The sequence below is a fragment of the Gallus gallus genome, chromosome 12, assembly GCF_016699485.2.
Source record: "Gallus gallus isolate bGalGal1 chromosome 12, bGalGal1.mat.broiler.GRCg7b, whole genome shotgun sequence".
In the NCBI taxonomy this organism is placed as follows: domain Eukaryota; kingdom Metazoa; phylum Chordata; class Aves; order Galliformes; family Phasianidae; genus Gallus; species Gallus gallus.
This window is the reverse complement of record NC_052543.1, coordinates 14,288,981-14,316,798: the sequence shown is the minus strand read 5'-3', so window position 1 is coordinate 14,316,798 and position 27,818 is coordinate 14,288,981. Positions and strand designations below refer to the sequence as shown.

The 27,818-nt window shown below is 43.8% G+C and overlaps 1 protein-coding gene across 45 annotated transcripts in view; it reads left to right on the top strand.

Annotated features, from left to right (window-relative positions):
- The window catches only part of MAGI1 (membrane associated guanylate kinase, WW and PDZ domain containing 1), a 293,011-nt gene that overhangs the window by 157,845 nt on the left and 107,348 nt on the right, over positions 1 to 27,818 (top strand). For 2 of the 45 annotated variants that reach the window (XM_040646389.2, XM_046900085.1), the window contains exon 1: positions 19,848 to 20,099. The exons of the other annotated variants lie outside the window; for them this stretch is intronic. The gene's annotated coding sequence lies outside the window, so the exon portion shown is untranslated. Of the gene's footprint in view, positions 1 to 19,847; positions 20,100 to 27,818 lie in introns of those variants that run through there. 45 annotated transcript variants of the gene reach the window in all.

Genomic DNA, 27,818 nt, shown 5'->3' with positions numbered 1-27,818 from the left:
CAAATGGGGCAAAATTCCCAACAAAATCACTTGTAAAGTCAGCCCCAAGTGAGCTGTGCCTTTCTAACTTCGTTATAGACCTTCTCAAACAATTTTAGTGGGGGAAAAACGCTAGATGAATAAAGTAGTCCTGTCAGCAATTGGGATATGGCTGTGGGATACCACTCACTGCATCGGAAAGGGCCTTGTTGCTACTCAGGCAGAGGTAGTTCCCCATCTGGAATTGGCTGTGTTACCACTTTTCCCATTGGCCTCTGGAACCTTTTGGTCTATTGTAGATGGGCAATTTTATTTTTTTTCCATTAACATACACCACTGCGTTTAATGCATTTGGAGATGAGCTGAGGATCAGACACACACCAAAAAAACACAAAAACTCTGAAAGAGCATTTACTGAAATGGTGATGTGTTGGGGTGAAAAAAGAAAAATTTCTCCTCTCTCTTTCAACTGTGTTCTCACTGCACGTGGATTTTACTAGGTGCCCTTGGTATGTTTATTGCTAGCAGGTACCACATTCTGATGTTAATATCTGACATCAATTTAAACAAACAGGGACCAGGCTGAATAACAGCCATCTAGAAGGTGCTGTTGGAATTGCACCCTTTATCAGCACTGCAGTGGTGATTAATGGGGTGTCATTTCTTGGATGGAGCGCTAACAATCTGGCGCCAGAATGCCTGCTGTGATAAAGATGGGGAGATGGCTGGGGAAAAGTCCCCTCTTTCTATGCAAACCACAAATAAAGCCTGAGACTTGAGAAAAGAGCATGTCTGAGGAAGTCGAGGCTGGGAATGGCTGGCTGAAGGTGTGTTCTGAATGCAGTTTAGTTGACAGGTGTTGCTGTTCTAGTGTAGACAAGGCGACATTTCAAAGTGATAATCTGCTATCCTAAACTCTTAGGGGAAATCAAGGATTTTCCACATTCAGATGCATTGAGCTAAAGCTGTCCTTTGCCTTTTCTGCAAAGATTTTAATTTGTAAAGAACCTGAGATTTATTTTCCCACTGAAGATGAAGTCAACTCATCTGGAGCCTCAATCAGGAAGTGATTCAGATTCTGTGCTCATTAAATCCTTTGCTTTGCTCTGGGGACTGTGAATGAGGATGTCACACGTTACCTGCTGCTGAGAGGATGTTTTTATGAAGGAGATGAATGCCCCAGAAAGTATTCTCACAGTGCTAAGCCACTGGGAAACTGGAATGGATCTAGAAAGCCACAGTGGTGCTGGGATTTGAGTACTTGAGCTAGTTTTATCATCGCTCTGAAGCAGCAGCATTCCCATTAGAGAGAACTTATCTTCTTAGACATGTGATTTGAAGAGCATGAAGGTTGAGCACTACTGTCCTCAGTATTTAAAGTTTCAGGCTCTCTTTGGCTTATTAGGGTACAACGCAGCATTTAATTCCCCTTATCAGCTCGTTTCACTCTTTTGATTGGACGGTTCCTTTTCAATTTTGTCCCATTTTTCTTTCTCACATTTCATGTATTGTTTTACTAGTTCAGTGGCCTTTTCGGGTCATTACAGTCTAAGTATTCTGACTTCTTTATAAAGGTCTTACTGACTAAATATTAGCGACCTCTATTCATCTTCCTTGGGCTTCTCCAAGACAGCACAGCCTGGTTCGAGCCACCCTGTGCTACACATCTGTGAGTTCATTGCAGGGCAAACCAGAGCAGAGGGAGGTGAGGGAACAGAGGGAGGCGTCTGCTGAGCACGTTGTGTCACTAAGCTTCTGCTTCAGCATTTGGGGTGAAGAGAGTCCTTGCAAAGGAGATGGAACAAAAACCAGCCTGTGGAACTTTGTCAGCCTAACCAAAATAAAGAAATGCACCATGGAACAGCTAGAAGTATGCTGTTGGATTTGGGAGAGTCCTAGGAAAGGCCATCAAGCCAAGCATGGTTGACTTGAATTTTTGCATTCAATATAGGAAATGAAAGAGGGAGCAGTAACTTCATTATGGAGCCACTAGAGGTCTTTTTGGAAAATTCAGCCTTGTAGTGTTGGGCTCATGCTTGAGGGATTGGTTTCTGGGCAGCATCTCTGCAGCATTTCCCTAGCTGGGACTCTGCCTATTAGTCAGAACTCAAATAGATACGGGTTTAAAGAGAGAATGGGGTTCCAAGGTTAGGAAATCTCAGAATTGGTGCTGCTAGAATGTGATTAGTTTATGCATTATATTCTGCCATTGTCTGGCCAAGCCTTGTCAAATAGACGTGTGACGCAATGCGCTCTAACCTATCTTCTCCTTCTGGTAACCCTCTGCCTCATTTTTATTCTCCTCTGCGTGCTAAGTGAGGTTAGAAATGAGTTTTACAAGAGAAATACTAATGTCAGGCAGTGGGATGGAAGAATTCTTCAGAACTATCTGCATGTACAAAGAGAACCAAAGACTGTCTAAGCAACCTGAACTGTGGCCTTTTCCAGCTCAGTAGTACTTAATTTGGGAGGCTGTATTTTAGCAAGCATTTCCCCTTTTAGAAAGGAAAGGAGGAGCAAAGGAACACCAAATTTCAGAGTCTCATCTTCCTCCCAAAGCAGGGTGCAAGCTGTTAGAAGTATAGGAGAATTCATCCATAGAAAGTAAAGTTTGGGAGGCTTTGAAGTGGGAGTGATTGATAACAGAAGCGTATAACTGTGTGTTTGAAACAACCATTTCAGGTATTGCTGCTGGCTGCATCTGACATGCACAAAGCTTGAATTTTTAAGCAAGGGGAGATATTAATGCCACCCAAATGTTGTGTTTATATGTAGAACGCTCTGCATCTCTAGCTACAAAATGGCACGCTGTCTCCATGGGGAGATCTGTAAATTGAAGGACCTTTCTCAAGAAAGGTCTACATTGCTGTAAAAGAGATACTAGGGTTATATCATCCTGAAGGGCAAGCTGGTATAGGAGATGTTATTATCTCAGTGTGTTATTTTATCAAAATATTTAAAGTGGCTCACTCATGGTGAATTACCTGCTGACCCGATCTTCTAGCAGCCTTATTAAATAGTTGCCTGTTGTAACATTCTTTGTGAAGTTAAAGGGTGTCCCACTGCACTGAGCACTATTTCAGATATCCCCAATTTATAACAAGAAGTCTTTATATAGTAATAGTGCAAACCGATGGCTCTCATGGGTGCTTTCATAACGAGGTTTTATGGTAACTGTTCTCTGATCTCTTTTCTCCGTTTACTGGTGTATCAAATGTACTCTGTTTCTCTCCATATTCATAGACCCTAATAAATTTGCTTTTCTGACTTATCCGCTGATCCAAACAACTACTCTCCTGGTACAGAATCAGTTTATCAGAACAAACAGTGGCATTAAATAATGGTATCCTTGCATGGCAAAACTGATGTAGCTGGTGTGGCCTAACGAGCTTTTGCTCATCATCTCAGCTGCTGTAACGTTGCCATGGATGTGTTCCTTGCCCTGAGCCAATACAAAGTGAAATATGTTAGCTTCTAATCTTAAATTGCTGTGTATTTTAAAAGCTCATGTTCTGCTTCAGCGCTGGGGCACTCCAGTGCTGTCACGTGGCCAGCGGTAACTTGATTTCTTTCAGTCTTCTGTCTATAATCTGTTTGGTCATCTGTTTATAAAAGGAGAAGAGTGTTTTTCAAGCAAGTAAATATTTCTCTTCCCCATATGGTGGTAGGCAGCTGCCTTGCTGCTGCTACTTGAGGTCTGTGGTGCTGTTACAGCAGCAGAAATAATGGTGATGTGACCACCACCTGAACAAACAGTTGCACTTGTGCCTTGGGCTTTGAAACTATATTCCATGGATATTCTCGGGCGGAGTGGAAGAAATCTTAAGCTCCTTTGATGTCTTTCTTGACCTCATATCTAATTACATTATTTTTTGATAGCTTTCCCTCAGGAGTTCCTTATTTTAAATGCATTTTGTGAACACGCATTCAAATGAGCCTGACACTATTAATTTTTATAGCCTAGTTATTTTATATTGCTGACCAACCCCTTGGTATTTGAACCTCCTCCTTCATGGAGTCTAGTGTGCTCCAAGAAGGCATGGTCTGTCCTTCTTATTGAGATAGATTTTAATCCCAACAGGTTTTCTATTTTTTCCTCTCCTCACTAATGCCTTCTCCCTGTTTGGCTAAGTTTTCATAGAATGACTTAGTTTGGAAGAAGTCTTAAAGATCATCTGGTTCCAACACCTGTGCCATGGACAGGGTTGCCTCCCACCTCAAGCTGTCCCGGAGCCCCATCCGCTCTGGCCTTGAACACCTCCAGTGATGGGACGTACACAGCTCTGGCCTGCCTGTTTGCTTAATACTGATGCAACTAGGCAATAAGAAACAGAGACTCTCAGAGGCTGCCAGTTCTGGTTTGTGTGGTTTGTACCAGTGAAGGTTCCTAAATCCCACCTTTATGCCCCAGGACTTGTGGCAGTTCTTGCTGGCAGCATGCAGTGGGAGCTGTGCGATGGGCCACCGTGGGTTGGTGCTGGCTGATGTACGTTCCCTTCATGTTTGTTTGCTTCGAGCTTCCTGGCTTGGCCAGTGGCACCTCCACCTGCATGTTGCAGGCTGATCCATCTCCAAAACACACAATCCTCTCCTCTCTCTAGGATGCTGCAGGCTCCGTTAATAAATTCCTAGCTGGGTACAATGATTGATCCTTTGTATATCCTTGCACACTTTGTTATCTCAATCCTAAGAATTATTTTCACCCTTTCCAAAGAGCTATTTTGTTACGTGTCTGCCATGTTTCAAGAAAAAGAGGAAAAAAAAGATAAATTTCAGAACGTTACATGAGGCAGCAGTGAAGAATAATCCTTCCTTCTGGAGAAATGCTGCAGGAGGTGGTGTGGCTGAGCGGATGGGCTCTGAAGCCGGCAGCCCAAACAGCAGCCGTAGGACTAAACCAGCTCCTCTGTTCAAAGCTTCTCTAGCTTTAAAGTATTATTAAAAACAGTTTTGGGATCTCAGCTTGCAAACCAATACGTGCCACGCTACACTGACTGTGAAGAATGATACGATCTCGGTAATTAAGTGCCAGCTTCCTATGACACAGCTGGCTTAATAGGTTGTCAGCAGCTTAAATGGCACCCGATATTAGATTTACCAGGCTAACTTTTTTGGTATGCTGCAGCTGGCCCACAGTAACAACAGCCGTGGCAAGCTATGAATAGACTGTACCTACTGCACAGGCACTGCTTGGTTGCTTTAATTGCTGATCTGTTATCTTCTTCAAAAGACAGGAGGAGCAAAAGGGAACAAAGGCAGCATCATGCCCACAGCAGGATCTTGCCCAGTCCGTATTCCACCAGACTTTGAGCTTCCAATGTATCAGGCTGCATTGAGCCAAAAGGCACTGTGTCCCCTGGAAGTGGAAGGGGCTTGAGGTGACTTCATTCCGCATGGCCCTGGCCATGATGGAGCTGCCCTGAGTGGAGATTGGTGGCTTTTCTGCAGGAATGGCTCAGCTGTCCCAGGGAAGGGGCAAAGACCTCAGCTGTTTATCACTGTGTGGGAGGACTGGTGTTGTAAGACTCCATGAGAGTTCCTTACGCCCCTCAAAATACCAACGATGGTGAGAAGTCATCCCTTTATGCCTTACTGCCTTATTTATTCTCCTGTTGCAAGTTGAGGATACTCTTTCTTTTTTTTCTTCTTTAAACTTCTTCAGATCGATGGATGAAAAGCACTGTGTAATTACTGACGTGCAGCTTTTATGGTGCAGCCTACAAAATGAACAGAAAATATGTATTCCCTTGGCAAAATATTGTGTTGTAAATGGGGCTTTGGGAATCTGACTTTCATTGTTGAAGCTAAAATTAAAAAGGACAGTTCTGTTGTGTATTCTTATACCAAAACCAGGCCTGTATTGAGGATGAATAAAAACATTCTGCACTAATGGAAATATATAACATGGGGGAAGGAGGGAAAAAAAAAACAAAACAAACTGGAATAAGGAAGGGCTGGTTAGAAATCGAACAAAGTAAAGGCAGTGATGATGCCTGTACCACGTGTCTGTCATGGGGACTCAGTGGTGCTTTGGAAATGCAAGATTGAGTTTTTGGTGCTGTACGTGCTTCTGGCCACACTGGTTTCATAGCCATTAAGTTCAAATGCTTCTCTGTTCCCTAGGATGAAAGAAGTGAGATATTCTGCAAACTCTGAAGCAGCTGTGCTGAGTGCGGTGTGTCTGGGAATTGTACCTCAAAATGCCTTTTTTACCTACTTTAAAATAAGCAGAGGCTGAAATGAGTACTCTACTGTTCTGTTTCAGGATTGTTTTCTCAGAAAATATCTTTCAAAATATTTATTTCTTTGGTAAATGTATGCAGGTAATTATAGATAAAGGCTAATTGGTATCTCTGAGTACTGGACTGTCAAATGGAAGTGGAGTGGTTTGGTATCCAAATGGGACTTCACATTTAAGTCGTGCTTATGTGCTTTTTATTTTAAAGTAGATTCAGTAGCTAATCGTAACCTAAACTGGCTTTCTGAAATGGCTTGCCATTGTAGAAAGCTTAATGGTTTACTTGGAAAATGAGGGTCAAAAATGATACTGTACTGGGTCAAGACTGAAATAATGAAGATAAAAAGAAGATGGAAAAAAAATACTCTCAACATTGCTGCCATGATGCTTCATCCAAGTAATGAAAATGAAAGGTGGTAGAGTGAATTTTCTCAGTCTCCAAGTCAAGAAAAGCAAAGTGTTTCAGGGGGAATAGTCTGATTTCTCATGCATTGGGCCAAGTTGTTCGTGCTCACCATTTCTTTTCTCCTTAGTGGTATCCAACAGGGCTAGATCAAACAGCAAACAGTTCTGTCCATCATCCAGCTGGGAAAATATAATGCACTAAAGCACAGAGCTCAGCCAGTATTCATGGGGTCAGCACACATGATAATGATTGAAATGATCATAAAGCTGCTCATTTTATTATATAGAATATTAAAAAATAAGAGAGAGAGTGGGAGAGGTTACTTAGTAGGCTTACCAGTTGCCAAACCTTTCGTAACTCCTTTGCAGTGGAACTGTTTAGAATTTCCTATGAACTTTGTGTGATTTGTTTGTAAACCCAGATGAAAATGTTAAACTAAAGATGACCCCGATCGGTTAGAACATTTGCAAGTTACAGAAGTGTGGCCAAAAGAAAAGTCCTTCTGCCAAAGATGTACTTAATTAAAAAGAAAAAAAAAAAAAAGAAAAAAAAGAATGTAACAGGTAGTTAATTTTTAATGCAGACAGGTGTCTTTTTGGTATGCAAAACCTGTCCTTTATTGGACAGGAGATATTACTTCTGGAAAACAAATTTTTATGGAGAGCTTGTAGAGACTTGTTTTGGAATGTACAGAACTGTGGTTTTAGCCCTCAGTGTTTCTGATGTGCTCACAGCAGCTTTGTGTGGAGAATCGAGGGGAGAATTTTGCCTTCAGAGCTGTGATACTTTCCAGGTGCAAGACGTGCAAGCATAGATTGTCTTAATTCCCTACCAGTAAGTGTTTTCAGAGCCTGTGGGTATGACGGAGGCAGGGCGCTGGTGTTTGACCTGTCCCCATTGATTTCAGGTGAGCGTTGGATCGGATCCTTGGTTCTTTGCTTTTGGAAAGAGGTTCTTTGCTGTTGTGGTGCTGCTCTGCAAGGGCTGCTTACCAGGGATGTCCTTGCCAGCTGTGACATTTTAGCCCTAGCCACCATTTCCTGAGCATCTCCTAATTTGGGTCATAATCCATCAGTTAATTTATAATGCATGTTCATCAATTGGGGTTTCATTTGTTTGTTTGCTCCGTTATGGGTTTGATAGCAGAGATTAATCTGTGCATGTGGCTATTTGTATAAAGAGCTGCTCTGTTAGTGGTGGCACTGATCCCTCAGGACAGCACTCTGGTCTTGTAAATAAGGAATTTGCATAGCACTAGCTAAAGATTTAAAGATTTAAAAGTCTCTCTCAAAGAGAGACTTTTCTTGCTTGTCTCCTGAGCAGTTTAAGTGTCTTGGCTGTATTTTGTTGATTCACTACATACAAAATTGATCCTGACAAACTTTTGGAGAGATGAGTAGAATTCTTCCAGTATTGGAGAAGTGAAAATGCTTTAAACGTTATGTTGAAAGGTACTGCATTGCTAATGAGTGAAGCTATAGATGTGGTGGAGGAGTTACTGGGTGAAGCACTCTGTACTTGTCTGGAGAGAGAGATTAGATGATGGTAGTGGTGTCTTCTTGCAGAAGAAGCCTGTTCTATGTCAGGTCACAGGTCTATCTATCTGTATCAAGCTGCTGAATGTTCTGAGGTTCATTTATGACTAACCCAAAGTCTTTAAAAATAGACCAAGCGTCAGAAAGCTCTCAAAATGTTTTGTGATAGGATGTCTACTTTGGCTAAATGGCATAGTTTCAATTGCCTCTTACAGTTGGCTCGTTTTAATGGATTTTTATCCTCTTTTCTTTCCCTGACCAACACAAATGCAGCTCACCTCTAGTATAAGGTCATGCGGGTGCTTGATGAGATTTGCTAATGTTGATGGTTACACAAAAACAGGCAGAGACCTATCTGACGTAAAAGTCCTCCTTTGCTCCCATCCCTGTGCCCCCAGCTCACCTGCTGATGGGGATGGGCCAAAGGCAGCCTCAGGACTGACAGAGCTCTAGTGGGAGCCTTGCTGTCAGCTGTATGGAGAGCAAGGTTTTGTTTGTGGGTCTTGTAGGGCTAAGAAACACCATACCCCATCTGGATCAGCCTTTTAGATGAGGTTCCCCTTTATTAATGATCTTTCCAGCATTAAGTGTGCTGCCATCAGTCTGATGAGGTCTTGTTGTTTGGTGGATCCCAACATTTGGGCTTTTGCTCCTTGAGAATTCGGTGCTTGTTTCAGGATACTGCTTAAATAAGGGTTCTGCTAGTGGATTGTGGATCTGACTCTGCCTGTTCTGTGTTGGCTTTGTTTTGTATTTTTAATAGAATAGAAATCATCACCGATTTGAATTGTAAATAATCCATAGGGTTGGAATACAAGATCTAAAGGAGGCTCATAGTGAGCAATTTCAGATGACTTTAAGGGAAGGATGGTCCAGAGCCACTGGTACCTACAGAGGTCCCAAAAGATGAGTTTTTGATTACTTATTTTACTGTGCATGGATCAGAAGGTCCCTCCTCAGCTGAAAGTTGGTTGTGTTCTCCTCTGTGAATTCAAACCATTTGTTGGGGTAGACAATTTGAAGTGGAAACTCAATGCAAGGATGGGCAACTAGATTACAGACCACACACAGGCTTGAAAACATTTAAAAGTCTGGTTGTGTAATGGAACACAATACAATGTAAAAGACTTGGGGTCGTTTGCAACTGGCATAGACCAGCCCAGAACCGTAGGTTTGAGGGCAGCAACACCAGTTTCTGCTAGCTGAAATCCCGGCCTTTAATCTGCCGTCAATCTAATAAAATTGAGCTGCTCTAATTACCACAGTGTCTGTCGTTTGCCTGAGATGATAAAGCTGAGTTGGATCCCACACAAGTCAGCAAACACTCTGCAAATCTGAGTTAAACCATTTGTTTGCCCACTTAAGGAAAGGTTGTCCACGGTCATGGTATGTGTGGAAAGACAGCGGGGGAGTGAGAGGAACAACCGAAACATATGGCCAAAGTGAGCTGTCTCTGGAATCCAATGTACTGGGATAAGACAAGCTGTTGAACTGAAGAGAAAGCTTCCATATATACACACACATGCATACATACATACTATATATATATATATATAACATACCAATATATCCTTGCACACATATATGTGTACATATATTTATATACAAACACCATATTTCAAAATTAAAACTGGAAGGAATTCGGTATCACTGGTCTCACGTGTGTTTGAATGTGTTTGAAGGAAGGTAAAACAGGCTGTTAAACTGAAAGCCTAGGAAAAAAGCCCCAAGCCCAACTCCCCCAAATCCATAATAGCTGCATCATTATGTAAAAGGAAGCAGCAGTTCCCCCACCAAAGTGTCCATAAACTGAAACCTTATCAATAGTTCCAGATGCTCACTGACTTTATGATACTGTTAAGTTTAATTGTGCTGACATAATGGATTGTATTTGCATGGAACAAGGTCTTTTCAGAATCAGGTTTGAGGAGTACAAGGAGAGGTATTACACAAGATGAGACATGCTCTTCACTGCTTCCTAGCTGTTACTTTTTGACCTTGTGTTTCTTGAAAGTGGAATTTTCCTGGTGTCTGTGACCCCTTGAATGGTCAAATTTGAGTTCTTTCTGTATTGCAGCTGCACTTGCTGCTGTTTTTGCCCCTGCAGTGGCTGTTAGTCTAATTCTTAGTAGGGCTTATTGGTTTATTATTAAAGCCAAGAGCTATAATTTCGAGCTCTGCTCCTTGTGCTGCTTCTCCTCCAGTCCATGGAAAAGGGACTTCTGCCATTAGTTCAGGGTGAATAGAGACCAACCTCTACTCAGTCTGAAAATCCCCATTTGACAATTGTGGTGAATGCAGGGAGAAGTGCAGTGCCCATCCTCGAGGCCTTTCAGCAGCAAAGGCTTTCTGTCACCAGTAGCTGATGTTTGCAGCTTTTACCAGCTGTCCCACCAGGATACACTCATCCATTCCAATCATTAATTCCGTACCTTTTTGTTGTTTTACAAAATGCAGAGCCTGTCTTCCAACCCCCCCAAATCACCACCTGACATAACAACATCAAAGGAACCCTCCTTTATGTAATAAGAAACTACCATCGAATCTTCTGTGCCAAATATATATGGCTATTTCCAAGCAGGAATAATGAAAAGTGTAAATTCTCCTACTCATTTTTGCATGCGAGTATTGACAGCAAGACCAAAATCATAATGTATGTTTTGGCTTCTGCTGTTGTTTTGACATCTTGTGCGCTTTTAATAAATGTTCATGGTCGAACATTCTCATAAAAAGGGCATATTTATGTTCTAGCACTCAGTTGGGAAGGAAGGATTGCAACTGCTATTTTATAATGGAGAAATTTGTTTGGCATCGGCATGTATGCAAAACAGGGTTCTGCTTTTGGAAAGTATTGACTAAGTGATCAGCTATTGTGATGAATTTGAATGGAATAATGCAAACAAATGAAGGATCTAATTGCAGGATCAAGAAAACTTGATACAGTCTATACTGAGATTGCTATCTTGTCTTGTTGAAAAGAGCACGGTTATTTTTAAGGTCTGCAAGTGGTCCAGCTGTAGCTACCGTGTGACTTTCGTGTAACTATTCTGCAAAGAATTTTGGGAGCTGTAGTTCTCCGAGCATGTATTTACCTGCTGCCTGAGGCCAAGCAGAAATACTTGATTGAAGTGTGGGCCAACAGAGCCACACTAATTTGTTTGGCTTTGTTGCCTTTTGATTCAGAGTGGTCTTCTGATGTTTCCTATTGAGGGCTTTTAGCCGAGGAAGATTGTCTACACATCATGGGACTTTACAGCATATGACAAAGGTATTTTTGGAAGGCAGAGCACTGGCCAGCAGCTCTCCCCAGTTCCAGCACTATCTCCTGCTTCCTGTGTGAGTGCATCCAGTGCTCTGCTGACTGTTTTCCTTTTGGCCTCTTCCTCTCTGAACTGATACTTGCTGTCAGAAATCTCAACCTATGTCAGTCCTGGTTCGGTTTGTGTGGGTGAATATAATGCATGTATTTATTTTTCCATTATTTTGAAAGAGTCTTGAAAGTGTTTCTAGGAAGTGCATAGTTCTGTGCTTTTCTTGCTCTGGGTGAAGTATTCCTTTTTATTACCATAAGAAAATCTTTAGCTCTTCTCCATTACTGTGTCATTTAGTCATTATAGACAGATGAGTTTATCTTCTAAAAAGAGCCTTAAAGATGCTAAAGTGATAGCGTTACAATTTAAAACCCTTCTGACACAATCTATTCCATAAGAGCACTATATCTTGTCGTCTCACGCGAATGAAAATCAAATAAAGCTTTCACTTGCTTGACAATTGTTGCAAAATATCAGAAGGCACTCACACTTTCATATAGTAATGGCTGTGTCATCTCAGTGAAGTTCAAAGAGCAAACCCTTTTATGCACATAGACAAAGACAAGTTTACTTTCGAGATCCATTGTTATATTCTAGGCTTTTGTGGCAAAAGATTAAGAAAGGATTTTGTAGTTGCCATGCCAGTCACCCCAGTGTCACTTAAATGGTCTTGCTCATTCGTATTGGGAAAAAGAAAGAAGGACATTGAATAAAAGCAAAAATATATATATTATAAGAAAAAAGGTGCAATGGAGTTTGAGATGAGAAAGGTTTGTATTTTAATGAGATCAGGTTTGCAGCATGATGCGATTTATTCTCTGCCCAGAGAGCCAAGAGGATTTTGGAAGCTTGCTTTTCCAGTGTCTCTGTTGAGTATAGTCATCTTTATTTCCTTTAAAACATTCTTCCTACGTGATGGACCAGAAACAAGCTGAGAAGCATGGAAGGTAGTTTTGCCATCTGTGCATAACAATGTAGAGGCTGACATCTGTATGGGAAGTAATAAACAGGTGGAAGGTGTGTATTTGTAGTTCCACCTGCAAAGCTGTAATGAAAGCTGTACATCAGATGGAGATCCAGAAAAGCAAGATCCCTGCCATAGCAATCACAAAACTGAAAGCAGAGCAAAATTTAATTGTTTTGATGCCATCACAGGGGAGAAACTTTATTTTTTGTGTTCTTTACTTTCAGATAGACCAATAGCTAATAACTATAGTTAATTCTCTACTGTGTGTGGATGAAGAGGGGATAATGATTCTTTTCTCAGTATTTTTCCTCCTGGGCCCTGAAATCTGAGTTTCTGTAGGGTTTTTGTATGTGCACATGTAATCGATGCTGTGAACAGCCTAGTCTGAGACCTGCAGCTCTGCAGTAATACAGGAACAACTGCCCACTACGATTTGCCTTTTTAATTATCGCTTCAATCATGGGTACTCAGCATTTGTAATGGCAATCGATACAGTAATCAAGGCATGAATAGGAATGGTTGAGTAGATCAAAATCCATCACATTTACTTAGACTTCGTGACCCTTGGAAAAAAAAAATTCTGATCTTAGTGAATTATTGTCTGTGATAATTAAGGTAAAACTGGGTAAGGAGAGAGGTGACTTCTGATGCCAGATGTAATCCTCTCTCACTCTGTCCTCCTAGGCCAGGGGATGTCTAGCCAGCAATGTAACAGGCATGTTGTGAGCTATACTTAAACTGAGGGGGCTTGGTGGGGTGGACCCGATCGTGGTTTGCAGAGGGTCATAAGGACCTCTTGGATTCCAGGCTGAGGTTTGAAAAATGGGAAGATCTCTTCAGGAATTAATAGAGGAGTCCTAACAAATCTATATCTATATCTCCTTTCACATTTTTTCCCATTAGCAAACTCTATTGGCCACATGGTAGCATTTGACTTGCTGTACGTTTGTTGTTACTGCTGTGGTGCAAATGGCAAGAGATTTGTTATTTAGGCTTCAGGAAGGATATTGTCTTCCCTGAAAATGGTTTCAGTATCTCTCCGTAGAGACGGAAATAAAATGAAGGGGTCAATTCCTACAGCAGTTATTTTGTAGTAGTTCTGTTGGATAAAACTGATTGCTTACATGGCCAGTGAACTTAAACTGCTTGTTTGATTTGGGCTGCATTGTACAAACTAAAAACAAAAACCGTATCCAGACTGCTTTGGAGTAGAGGAATTCTGCTATCGGTTCAATCTGTTTTCCTTGTTGTTGTTTCCATGTATTGAAAAGATAAATATGCAAACATATTTGCTTCATTAATTTTAAACAGTGCCAGGAAAAAGGCTCTGTCTGGGGATGGTGGAAAAATATCGTGAAAATTTGCTCTACATATTTTGCTTTCAGTCAACTCCGTTAATTAGGATCAAAGTACTGCCATTTTTAAAAGTTCTCACCACCTCTTCCCACGCATCTCCATATTTCAGAAAGACGCAGTTAACTAAGGCTGAGGCTGATGGCAAAGCCTATGGGGAGCAGGTCCTGGCACTGCTGGTGGGGTAGCAGCACTCTGAGGTGCCTTGGGAAAGGGCAGGTTGGGCCACCTGCCCCTTGGCTTGGCCACAGGGATGGGACTGGGGCAGACCTCTTCCCACCCACATCCCTTGCAGATTCTCTTCTATGGGTTGGTTTTGCTTGGTTTCATCTTTGCTCTGAAAAGATAGGCCCAGTGGTTTAGGTGCTTTTTCAGGTGTGAAAACAGCTCTTTGCCACGTAATTAGCAATGGAATACTTGAAGGTGGAAGGAAAACATGATAAATAATAAACTTGGATGGTGCTTGTAGCCAGCAGATTGCAGTTTTCCAAAGCTCAATGCCAAACGCTGTCCGTGGTTTGGACAGGAAGCCATGGAAAGGTGATGCACAATCCCCCAAAACCCGGCAGGCAGAAAGCAGAGCCACAACACTCACTCACCAAGGTGTTTGCACTGTGCTGCCCCTGGCTTTCCTCTGCAGCATGAACACACATCAATATTAAGCAAGAGCACAGTTATAGAAGGATGCTGAGTCAGCTCAAAGCACCCTGCTGACCTAAATGCCTTTATTTACCTTCATTTGCACAGACAACGTTTAAAAAACAAATACTTTGTTTGTGTTTTGTGTTGGCTTTTTTTTTTTTTTTTTTTTTTTCCTTTTAATGACCTTAACTTGGGTTGCTGTGTGGTTTTCTCTCAGCACATGTGCAAGGATTCCTGGTTTCATGCTTCGATCCGTATTGTCACGGTTATTGTGCATTAAGAGCCCACATGGATAAAAAATGGTAAAAGCAGGGATTGAGTTGCTCTGGGTTCATTTTTGGATCTGTGGTGTTTAGACTGCTCAGTAAGGCTTGTTAAAGTTTTGTTTTTAAGCTTAAGTGCTGCGTAACCACTTACAAGCCTGGCGCAGTGTTGAGTGTTGGGCTTAGGCATGGCCTCATTTAATCCCATGGGAAAAGGGGCAGGAGGGGCTTTTGTGTGTTTCATTTTTGCGCTGAGAAGCTCCGTCCTGATCCATTCACAGTGAGACAAACCTTGCCTCATCTTCACTGTGTGAATTATCACATATATCCTATGTACGTTATTCTGGCTCACGTAGCTGACAGTGATGTGTTGGAGCGGGTCACGGGCGAAGGATCGTTATTACTTACTGATGGTGCTTGGAGTGGGAATCACTCTTCTTGTTACTCTGTTTGTACAGTATCTTCCAGAAAGTGACCTGGTCCATAGCAGGGCCATAAAACAAATCCTCCTGCAGGTGTTTGTTGCTTGCTGGATGCAACTGGCTGCGTGCCTGTGTACACACCAGAGAGGTGAAGGCAGCATCAGGCTTTCCTTCTGAACATGAGGTGATGGAACAAGTCTGGCTTTGGTGCATTCTCTGCAGCTCATGGTGTTGGATGCTTGATTTTAGGAAAGTGACCTCCACTCCTCTGTACCTCTTTGTTTGTCTTTTTCGGTTAGCAGGAATGCTGTTTGGTTCTTGTATAAAGTGTATTGAATTCCAAAGAATCAATACTCTATTTACAGCCTTGCTATTATTATTTCACCAAAGCGTAAGTGGCAGGAATGAGCCATTTAGTGCCCGATGTTCAGCAGCAGTGCTGGGGAACATTGCCTTTAAGTTAAAAAAATAAAAGGAAGAATAAATGTGTATTTCATGTTCTTAATAACAGCTAATAAGAACTGGAGGTGCAGTTTCCAATCCTCAGCCTGACCTCTCCTGTGCTTCAATTAACCAGACTAGCTTCCAGGAGAGAATCTTGTTCTGGATGGAATAAAGGCAATGAATCAGTGCCAGGGAAATGGCTCAGGAACATGCAGATCTCCCCAGGTTCCCTGAGGGTTTGGGGGCTTTGGGGAAGGTCTCCTGGCCCAGGAGCCCTTTGCTCTCACTTTTACTGAGCATTTCCAATGTCTCCATCATCTTTTGCTCAAAACCAGCACTGTCCTGCTTAGGATCAGCTCTTTCCAAGCAAAATGCAATTGCTTATTATGGTCCATGGCAAACTTAATGGCATCGCTTGACCTCTGTACTATCAGTCTGTATATCGTTGGCCCCCATGTTCCTTATGCTAAAGAAATGCTCAGTGCCTCCAACAGAACCACACATGTCACCAGCAGGAGCTTACCTTCAGAGATGCAGCAGCCACTGCACAACTGGGGCAGACGAAATCAGGCAGCAGCAAAGTGTGAGGGAACTGTAAAAGATCTTCAACATCACTGTTCCTGCTCACACCTGTAAGCATCAGAAGTAAAGGCTCTGCAGTGCTGTGGGGTGGGCTCTTTCTCCTCAGGGGGCTCCTCTTGTAAGAGAGAGGAAGGGATTTTTCTTGCATAGATAAATATAGCATCTTATAATATGCTTGTGGGACATGTAATGCCAAAAGATGAGTCATTGACCGCTTGGGTGAGATGCTTCTCTCATGCATTATAGCCAGTGATGTTCCTTTAATAGGAAGTTTTATTTGGTAGGAAGGTTGTCTTCCTGTTTCCTGATAATGAAATGTCTTTTGCCATATATAACTGGGGTGCTATGTCATTTAAAGAGTGTTTTTACCATACAAATCCACGCAGAAGTTTACAAAAGAGATGTTTTAATTTTGTAACAATGAGAACTTTTGTGCTTCTGCTCTTGCAATGCAAACAAAAAAATTCCCATTGAGACACATACAAATGTCCAGAACCTCAAGAAGTGACTTCTTGAAAAGCAGACACTTTTAAGATCTATATTCAGTGTAATTCTTTTTACCTGTAAAAATATTCCTGTTTGGAGGAAGTCACTGAAATGTACACATTCCAGAAATTCAATGTAAAGAATTTTTAATATTGCTTTCCAAACTGGTAATAATTCTGCCATCTTATCTGCCTGGGCTCAGTACCAGAGGAACTCAATGAAATTTTAGGTCTGATGTATACAGTGCAAATTAAATGATCTGTCCCTAAAATCGATGAACACGAAGAACAAAGCAGTGTGGAGCTGCACAGAGTTGATTGCACTTTCCTGATCAGTGTATATTGCTTTCCAGAATTGTGTCCCATTTGTGCACCTTTGCGTAGTACCCTCCGAAGAGCAAGAAGTGCTCCCCAGGGATACACACATGTATTTATTTTTTGGCAAAAGTATGGATGCTGATGACCAGTTTACAGATGAGGTGATGAACTGAGCTCTTCCTTTCTTTCTTTGAAGTGTTTGCCCATATCACATTGATGATATTCTTCCTTCCTCTCCTATTATCCCTGAAATAAATAAGTTTGGTGACATCAGTGTCAAATTAAAGTGTGAGTAGTTGGGAACCCACCAGTTGTGCTGCCAGCCAGCTTCAAAGGGTGAGACTGTTTGTTTCCTGCTGCAACAACAGTCTCCTCTTGGTGTTTGCTCCAACTGTTCTCCTCTGAAGTCCCAAATTCAGAAGAGTGCTGTGAGGCTGCCTCTGCATTTTAATCCTACCTTTGTTCCTCACTGTGGAGTCTGGGCCAACTCCAGGGCTATGTGGTGAGCATTGGTGTTCTGGCAGGAGACTCTGCACTGTCTGTACCAGGGCAGCACTGTGGTCCCAAAGATGCTGAGCATCAGAATTTTTGAGATCCCTGGAGAGAAAGATCTCAGCATAGATTTCTGGAGTACTAGATCACGTTTCCTTAACAAATGATGAAATACACAGGGGAAAAATGACATCACTTTGTCCTGCCTGAAGTCATTTTTAAGAAATATAAAGTTAAATGCCAGCAATGCTCTAAATTGTCTTCTAGGAATAACAGGGGACAGTAAAGAATGGACTCTCATTTTCGCCTACTCAAGGTAATAAAGTGGACCATTTTTTATCTTAATATCCTATGTCCTGATGCCATCAAGGACAGTGACAAACTCCTGTTGACTTAAATGGGAGAATGGTTTGACCTTTTTTCAGGGCTCAGTTCTAATTAAGCCTGAGAAGCGGGTTTTTGGCCAGCTGTACTTTGCATTGGGGGTGTCATACCTGGCCTGCTTAACTTTGCAATGTCCATTCTCTGTTGCTGGTTCCTGCATGAGTGAATTTCAGCAAGCTTTGCCCTGGTGTTGTGGGCACCTGGAGCTCCTCTGTGATCTCTGAGATGCTGAGCCATGACTGCTGCTATAAAGGTTGCAATGTGACTGCCAGGAGAGGCACCAAGGGTGCAGCATCCTTCTGCTCTCCTGCAGGCATGTCGCTTGTGGCTGGACCGTGGATTGTGCTGAATCAGGTCCTGAGAAGCTGAGAATGGAGAAGGAAATTATGAGGTAACACATGAGCTTTGTGTTTTTGTGGTGTGTGGGCGATAGCTTCAGGAGCCAGGACTTTGATCAAGCTACAGGAGTGGGCAGCGTTGTGCCAAAAGAGTCACAGAATCATGGAATAGAATCATTAAGGTTGGACAAGACTTCTAAGGTTATCAAATCCAACTGTCAGCCCCCCCCACCAGGCCCACTAACCGTGTCCTTCAGTGCCACATCTCCACACTTCTTGAATGGTGACTCCACCACTTCCCTGGGCAGCCTGTGCCAATGCATCACCACACCTTCATGAGAAGTTTTTCCTAACAGCCAGCCTAAATCTCCTCAGGTGCAACTTAAGGCCGTTACTGCTCATGCTATCACAGTCACCTGGAAGAAGAGACTGACCCCCCACCTCGCTACAACCTCCCTTCCAGGTGGCTGTAGAGTGATAAGGTCTCTCTGAGCCGCCTCTTCCCCATGGTGTGCCTTTTACCTGCTTTTTGGATAAGCCTGTCCTTTCTAAGCATCCCATACCTAACAGCTATTTACCTGTTTTGCGGGGATGACTTATGCTAAATTCTAGTTAAGTGCCAATGCTGAGTGGAAATGGGCAGTCAGATTGTTTGGCAGCTTCTCCCAACTGATGGTCCTCCTCGGTGAGGGCAGAGTTTAGGTAACCAAAGAGTCACAGAATGGTTTGGGCTGAGAGGAACCTCAAAGGTCTTCTCATCCCAACCCTTCTGCCACGGGCACAGGTGCCAACCACTGCATCAGACACTAAATCTGGTTGCCCAGGGCCCCATCCAGCCTGGCCTTGAACACCTCCAACCAAGGGGGGCTTTATTTATAGGATATATTTGTGTGTGTGTAGTACAGCACCTTTCCATGTTTATCTTTGCCTTCCCGCACTGAAGGGAAGAAAAAAGGACAGTGTTAGTCCTACAGATACATTGATGGGGAAGGCAGAGGAGGGTCAGTCCTTCTCCCTTTTGTGCAGCGATAGGGAAATTGAGGCTTTTGTAAGTATTTCTTCATGGCTGACCCTGTGGATCCCACCAGTGGGTGCATTTGGAGCACGGGGCTCACTCCCCCTCCCAGGGCTGGCAGTGGTGCACGCCGTCTGCCACCTCCTCAGAGCTCCATTCCTGTGTGTGTTTATTTCTGTATGCATATTTTAAGCTGGTTCGCAGTGGGGAAAGGAGGGGAAAAAAGGCTTGTCATGTTTGCTTCTTTGAAGAGCGAATGTGAAAACCTATGGCTCGGTACAGCCCAAGGATGCATTGGCTGTGGCCAACATCTCCCTGCAGGAGCATCTGGGGCTTCATCCAGGGTCCGTGCCTGATGCTGTGTGCCTATCAGAGAGCTGAATGGCACTTTGTTGCCCAGTGATTTTCCAGACTAAGTTGATTTGGAAGGTATTACCCATCTTCAGATCATTGCGTTTGCTTCACATTTTTTTCCTCCTTGGGGGGGGGGGGGGGGGTGGGAATAAAAGGAAAAAAAAGAAGGGGGTCGCAAAAACAAACCCTTCGAAGCAAACCCTTTGAAGCGAACCTTTCCAAGCAAAGCCTTCCTTTAGGCTTTGCCTTTCCCCCGACGGGGGGATCATGTGGTTCGTGCCGCGGGGCCGTGTTTATCCAGGGCCATGTGGAGGTGGGCGGGTGCCTGCCCGGGGACAGGGCACGGGAGAGGCCGGGCTGGCTGAGCAGCCGCGCTGTGAATAGCCCACATTGACTGAACCGTCTACCCGGACTAATTTGCTGTGCCTGTGGGCTTGATAAAAGAAGCAGCTGCCGGTAAGGGCTCGCTCAGACGCATGTAGATGAGACGGTGGACCGCCAGAAGGATCCGAGCGGATCGTTGTTTCTTCTGGAATCCCTACCTCCGGCTCGGGGAAGTTGCGGCCATCAGGTAACTGTTTCAGCCCTTCCCCGCGGATCGCTCTGCCCTCCGGCGTGGAGCGGAGCGCACGGCCGGGCTGCGGGCTGCCACGACTGCTCCCTGCAAGCTGTCGCTCGGGAGGCTTTGCAAATTGTGCAGCCATGTTCCGCAGGCACAATTATTTCCCTTCTTTTTTTTTCTTTTTTTTTTTTCTTTTTTTCCCCCCATTTCCTCCCCCATTTTAATTTTGCTGCGGTCTAAATGGGGCTAAGTCTGGTGTTTCTCGTTTGCATCTGTCGATGCACCAGCCAGCCATGTTTTTCGCGTGATTATGTGTGCTGTGCGGGTCTCGCTGGGGACGCGGAGATGCTGGCCGTCGTTTCGGCGTCAGGCCCTTTGCATCTTCTCCGGGAGGAAGAAATAAATGGGAAGATGTCTGTAGCACGCTGCTTGGGTTTTTGTGAGCGCCGGGGAAGGGCTCATTGGGAGCAGGGAGAAGGTGAGAGCTGAAGGCTCACCCTCCAAATCTCAGTGGTTGCATTGAATTTACCGTTCGCCCACGTTATCCTCTCCACCATTCCCCCCCCCCCCCCCCCTCGGAGATTTACATCTATTTCTTAAGTGTTGCTTGAATAACGCTACGGCTCAGCTGGAGAAAATGGAGAAGGAAAGAAAAATAGGATGAAAAGGGATGGCCTTTTGTGCGGAGAGCTTTTGTGCCGCTCCCCCACCCCCCCGCAGCTTCCCGGGGTAGCACCGGCAGCCCTCGGCTTAGCCGGCTGCCGCCTGCACAAACAGCCTCGCAGAATTTGGGGGGGAGCTCCGATGTGTCTGCTTGCAGCGTGAGAGAGATGTTAAATGGGATTGAGGATCTGCAGGCTGGAAAATGCCGCACAGTTTAATGGAATGGGTATTACCTGCAGGTATTAACCCTATTTACTGACATTCTCCTCTCTTTCTGCTTCTTCACTTCACACTTGCTGCGTGATAGCCATTGAGTTTCTGCAGCAGCAGTGCTTTTACCCGATGCCTTTAAGAAATGCCTCGTTAAATTCCTTTTAACCTGAGCGGCGTGTCCCTCCTTGCAAGACGTGTTAATCAGCAGGTTACATCTTGTGAAGGGCTGCGATGTGTTTGGATTTCACTCGCTGTGAATATTTTGCCACCTTTCCATCCCTGAAGTGCTTCCATCCCAAATGTGCCTTTGTCCCGTTGTTCCTGTAATGACTGTCACTGTTGCAGTTGAGTGGTTTGCTGCTGTGGGATCACCGTTCCTGTGGTCTGTTAGTGGAGGTGCTATTGCTAAGGGCTGTCTTGATAAGAAAGCGTTAATTTATCTCCATAGGTTTATTTTTCTGAGGCTAATGGGAAGTTTATGACTGGCCCTTGCCTGCATGGAGTGGAGCTTCTCATTGATATGATGCCTTAGTTTAAGAGTTTGCTGCTTTACAGATGTAGGAGGACACAATACCTGGAGTGCGTGGTACGACATGCTCATCTTGCTCCACTTTCCCTGGACCTCAGCTCCTCACCTTTGCAAACTTAAACGTGAAAGAGCAATCTGGCTCTGGCTCCCCACTGTGAGAACTGAGCATATTGCAAATGCTGAAGTGCCCATAGGGCTGTTGAGTTTTTAGAGGTGTCTTAAGAGCTGCAAAACTCGTAAAAGGCCCTGTGGTAGCATACCTCTGGGTGCACATCATCTAACCCTATTGGAGTTGTCATCAAGCAAATGATTTCCCAAGTGTCAGGGAATGGAGTAGGTCTGGACCTTTCCAGGAGGGGGCTGGAGGTCTGGATGACACCTTTCTTCCTCCCAACAGCCTGAACTTTGTTGTTCTCCTTCTTTATGATGGGATATGAACTGAGCAGAGAACGGCTCTTTCAATGTGAGTTATGAAGGGGATGGACCTATCATCTGTTGCTGTTTAGCACTGTGAGCATAAAACGCTCACCTGGGCAGCTGAAGTAAGCTGAGAGAAGATAAATCTGAAGGAATTAAAAGACTAAAAATGGTGACATTTCCAGTTGCATATGGTCTGCCTCAGCAGAGGGGGATGCTTTGTGGCCATTCAGATGCCTCTGGTAGGATCAGCACATGGAAACATATGTCTGACTTGGTTGGCAGTAGGTTCCGAAAGTGTAATAAACTGTAATAAGCAACAACAGCAACAAACCTACATGACAAAAGTCCCTTTTAAATTCCATATTTCTACGTAAATTTCCAGCTATGATTTTTGTTTGCTTTTTCACCATTGTTTGTCCCTAGGACAAAAGCAGGTAAGCCTGGAAAGGAAGGAACGACGTGAACCACACAAAGTATATTGGCAACCAAAAGTGTAAAACAGAAAACTATGAAGTTTATAATTAGAAAGAAAAAAAAGACCTCCTTTTTTTCCCCCCCCATTATCTGTGTTGCAAGCATAATTAGATTAGGGACCAGATTTCAGGCAGAGGAATGATTTTCAACTTGACAGTGTCTCTTTTAAGCCCACGTTGCTTTGCTCTGCAGCGCCCGGTGTCGAGGTGGATACACGATTGGAAAATCACAGCTTGCAATTTGAGGTGCTGTATTTCAGCTGTCCCTTCACAGTACATTTAACATTCTGGTCATCGTGTGTCTCCTGAGGTTTTGTAGGATAGTGAGATGGTGATGCTGTTTCCTTAGGTTTCATTGTGAAAAGGACAGAATAAGGTTTTTGAGATATTAAATGGCAAGAAGTAAAAAATAATAAATAAAGCCTCCATGCTGCTGCCTGAAAAGAGCTTCACTCATGGTGATGATCTGCTGTATAGGTTGTCACTCTGCTTAAATTCCACAGCAGAACTGTGACACCATCTGTTCCCTTTCACTGTGTGCAAAAAAAAATGGTTGCCTTTCATTAGCATTAAGCTGCGTACAGACACTGGAGATCAAGAAATACCCTGGTCTTTCACTGGCGCATACCTCCTCAGGACGGGGTTCATAACAACCATTGCTTGTGTTCCTAAGAGAAAATGGGAGTTTTTGAGTGATGTGCTGTTAAAAGTCACTGCAAAGTTAGATCAGAGAGCGCAGTGCAAAGGCAGAGCTCGATGGTGGCATCGTGCTTAAGGTGATGCGTTTTGCTTCTGTTCCATCTTCCTGCTGATCATGGTTTAATGAGAACCATTGGTGATGGGTGAACGGTTGGACTGGATGATCCTGTGGGTCTTTTCCAACCTTAGCGATTCTATGACTCTATGATCTCACTGTGCTTTTTTAGCACCAAGCTGCTGGCACTGACACAGGGGTGTGCGTTCAGCAGGGCCCTGTTGCAGGCTTGTCTGCTGGCTGCCCTAAGAGGCTGCCTTGGAAAATGAATGCCAGGCAGGAGAAGTCAGCATCATTCTTCTCCGAGATGCTATCTATATGTAAATCTGCGGTACCATTTTTTTTTTTCTTCCTTTAAAAGTTGAAAAGCACTTTCAGTTCCAGTTTAATGGTTGCTCCCTCTGAATTACGTGAGGCAACGAGAGAGGTCGGCCAGCACTGTCCTGCTGGAATGAAGCCTCCTTGAGCTGCTGTTCCACAGAACTGTCACAAATAAGCACTGGAGATGCAATGAACGTTGAGCAAAGCGAGCACCAGCATCACGCTGCATACCCAGTGGATGGCAACCATAAAATATTAATCACGCGCTGCAGGTCTGAGTTGTCATCTCCTCATATGGAACAAGGCACGTAGCCCCCTCCAAAGTCCCCAAATTAAAATATTTGTCAGCTGTGATTAATATAGACATTTGACAGCCCTTGTTGAAAGGAAGAGCCTCTCAGCATTTTGGATCAGGTCTGACGATGAGACTTTGGAGTCTGATGAGCACAAGCATGCACATAGTGCTGCAGGGAGCACAGCACAGCCGGGCTGCTGCCAGCTGCAGGAGTGCAGTTCCCTTGGAGGTGACCATGCTGCTCCATGATTTGCGAAGTGGCTTTACCCGGTTGTTTGAGGGGTTTGTCTTCCTCATTTCTGTGCTTGTGAAGAGCAGTTTCTCTCAGGGGTATCTTTGAAGTTCAGGTCTGGCGACATCTCCCACATCAAATCGTTATGCCACCACCACAGCTCTTTCTCTACAAGGCTGGGATGGATCAGCCATCATGGTATGGGAACTTGGATTGCTGTGCGCTCAGAGAGAAAAGTTTGCTTTAGAAGAAACTATTTTTGGTTCATGGTCATAAGAGCAGCATGTCCAGAACGTGTAGTGTGGTTTAGGTGGGTTATTCTGTATAAGGACCTGCTTAGGTCTCTGTGATGCTGCTGTGCATGGCCGGTGTGCTTACAGCTGCTCTGGGCTTTTTTCCAGCACAGACTTCCCTCCACCCAACAACAACTTTCATGTAGTGTCTTGGGGATGAATAAGCTTGAAATTTCCTCCTGATGCAAAATAAAATACTCCCAGATTAAGTGAAGAGAATTTGAGAACAGAGGTGTCAAAAAGAAAGCAGATTGCTGTAGCTGACTGCACTGTAGGAATTCCAGGAGCAATAGGAATCCCTTGTAAGGCCATCCCGATTCGGAAACTTGCTCCTCTCAATTCTGGGCTAAGTAGCATTGCCTCAGGTCATGGCTCTTAAGAAGGTCAGCGAAACTGCAAAACTTAATTTGGGCATCAGTGTGTGATCCAGTGTGTATGGGACTGATCATAGATACAGAAGGAAGAGGCGGGACTTGTGAGGTTTCAAGGTGTGGGGCTGCACCGTTTAGTCATCATGGCACAAAGTTGCGTGCATCCCCTGGCACTCCATCCTGACCAGAAATCCATGGGAGCAATGCAGCAGGTGAGCTCCATCCCACCACACTGATGGTGATGGGTACCTGGGATCCAGAACTGGGAAAAGTGTGGTGGGAAAGGGAGGCTTGGGAAGGGAAAGCCATGATGCAGAAATGTACTATCTAAGACTATGCGCACAAGGAAAAAGAATCAGATCTTTCCTCTGGTGCTAGCATGTGTGTTGTTGTGTCTTGCAGATGTATTGAAAATCTGTGTTAGAGCTGTGAGCAATTAACACATTTCCTGAGGACACATGGAGAGAAGCTGAACTTGCATGTGCTCTAGCATAGTTCTGCCTTAATAAATCTTGGCTACGCCTATGACTTAAAACTGTGTTGCTGAAACACAACCGTATTTCAGCTCTGGTGGCGGTGTGGTTGTGTGGAGAGGGTTGGAGGTGCCAGCACAGTCTGCTTACCCTCCTGTTTTTGAGCAAGTGGCTGGGATGCTGTGAAGCTTCCCATTGAAATGGATACAGACTTTGATTCAAATTCATGCTGGCAGTTTTCACCTTGAAAAGTATGCTTTGCCTTCTCTTTGAGGAGACACCTTCAGTAAAAGAAAAAAAAAAAAAAAAAGGTAATGAGTAGAGTTGGATGAGAAACAGTTCTCATTCCTACAAAGCATTTTAAACTATCTGGAGCAAGAACATTTTTATGAGTCCAAGACACATTGTATTTTGTTGTTGAAGAAAGAGAAGACAAATGGAAAAATAACTCTCACTGCAGCCAGAACAGGTGCTGGGAAGAGCATGGGAGAGCTGCCCTTCAATAACTATCTTGGTGCTCTCACTGTGCTCCTGGAGCATGGCGAGCACACCCTGTTCTTGTGCTGCTTGATGGATAGCAGGTACATATGGAATGGAAAGGGACCCATCTGCGCCTCTGTCTGTGGGGGGGGAAGCAGCAGACAGTGGGGCTCATGGAGAAGAGAAGGGGGGAAGATGAAAAGCTGTAGAGCAATGGTTGTGATGAGGGAACGTTTTTCAGATGGTGCAGAAGAGAAAAGATGTTGGGCTTCTTGGAGGAAGGCTCCTGGCCTTAAGCTTCATTGGTTTGAGATTTCAGATCAGTTTGAGGTTCAAATCTGTGATCTGAACATATCAGTGACTTATCTCTGTAATTAGGGCTCCTAATACTCCCCTGGATGCCCTGTGTATGCTAAGACCTTACTTAAAACACTTGAACACAGGCTTCAGTACTCTGCTGGATTGTGGCCTGTGTGATAAATACAAATGTTAATGATCTTCCAGGCTTATGCTTAAAATTCTGTGGTTGAAGTTTGCAAACTGATTGTGCAGATTGCCAAATTAGGTTGAATTACTCAAATTTAGATGAGCTTTGCATAAAACCTACAAATGTGTTCAACGTGGTATTTTGCTTAGGTCTGTGATTTCATTTCAGCAGGCTTCTATTTGCATGAGTTCATTAAAATTGTTTATTCTTTCTTTCTCTTTTTTCTTTCTTTCTTCCCGGTATTGCTTTGAAAAAACAGTATTTAAGCAGGGGGAAAAGAGTAAAGAACAGGGCTTGTAATTATGGAACAAAGCTAAATGAAGTCATGTTGTGGCCCATTCTGTGAAATAGAGAACTTGAGAGCTCATTATGGAGCTCAAAGTTGAAACTGACCACTTTCTGCCAAAGGTTTCCAGTGTATCCATCAATTAAACGAGGCCTTCTGCAGCGTGGCTATCCGGTCTCTGCAGTCCAGTTGTTTATTGATGGGGGAGAAAAGCATTTCCACTTCATCGGGACTGCTGTCGGCTTGTATTCTAATTAGTATTTATTTTTCTTATTAAAAATAATAACTTGGACAAGGAAGCACTGCTCCTCTTCTCTTTGTTAATCCCTTGAAGAAATGCACGATGTCTCTCAGCCTGAACAAATGAGCAAATCTCCAGACAGACGAAGGGCTTTAATGAGGTTGTTTCCCTCTCTCTGAAGCCACCCGGCCCTTTCCGAAAGGTGACGGTCTGGCGTGTCCCAAAGCATGGAGCCGTGCCTTCTCGCCTTTATTAACCACTTTGTTTATTGTTGTGTGAGGTATCCAAGTGTCAAAATAATGATTATGTTTGTTTGGAAGTACTGTTTACCAAGCCATTGAGATACAGGTTTGTTATTTGAGAGTGGATGCATCCAGTTCTCGGTCAAGATATGAAAAAGAGCGTTGACTTTGCATGCAAAATCACTTCTTAAAAATGAATTGTAATGTAACTCTGTGCACACACGCTGTAATGGCATAAGGATGAATTATCCATGCTGTGAATCAGTGCACTTTTAAATAGCGGTTTAAACAATAATCTGTGGCAGTCTCAAAGAAGCCCTGGTGTTTTAATAAATTGATAATGAATTGCTTAAAAATGTGTTACGGTATCTTTAACAGCAAATTTGTAACCAAGATTGCAAACCGATTTTCTATTGTAAGCAGGTCCTGACCTTGTGCTCTTCCCAAGCCTTCCCCGACGCCTGCTTTTCAATTAGAAATCCCTGAGAGCATTGAGGAGGGGTTGTCCCAGTCCCCCACCATCCGGAGGTGTTTGCTTCCATGCTTGTATTTCACCAAGATACAGGGATTTTGCTTGTGGAAAAAATGTTAGAGCACTCAGACAAAGCAGAGCGTGTCAGAAACAATTCTGTACAGAAAAAAAACCCCACTGGTGTTAGGTTGTCTGCCATGACGGCTGCATGGGTACTTTTAGAACTGTGAGGTTGTTTGCAGGCTGTGAATATTTGTGAGACAGTCCTCTCCGACCTCGGTAAACTGTGCGGACTTTGTGACTGATGGGTTTAAATACCTTTGTGTAGTCCCTTTGCTTGTGAAAAAATAGCCAGGGAGATAGAAAACAGTTTCCGGAGAGCCCCATGCTCCATTTCCCCACTACTTCCCAGTGCAGCACTCCTAAAAACCTCCATTCTGGATCCGCTGCTGTCAATGCAGCCCTCTCAGTAGGTGCTTGTGG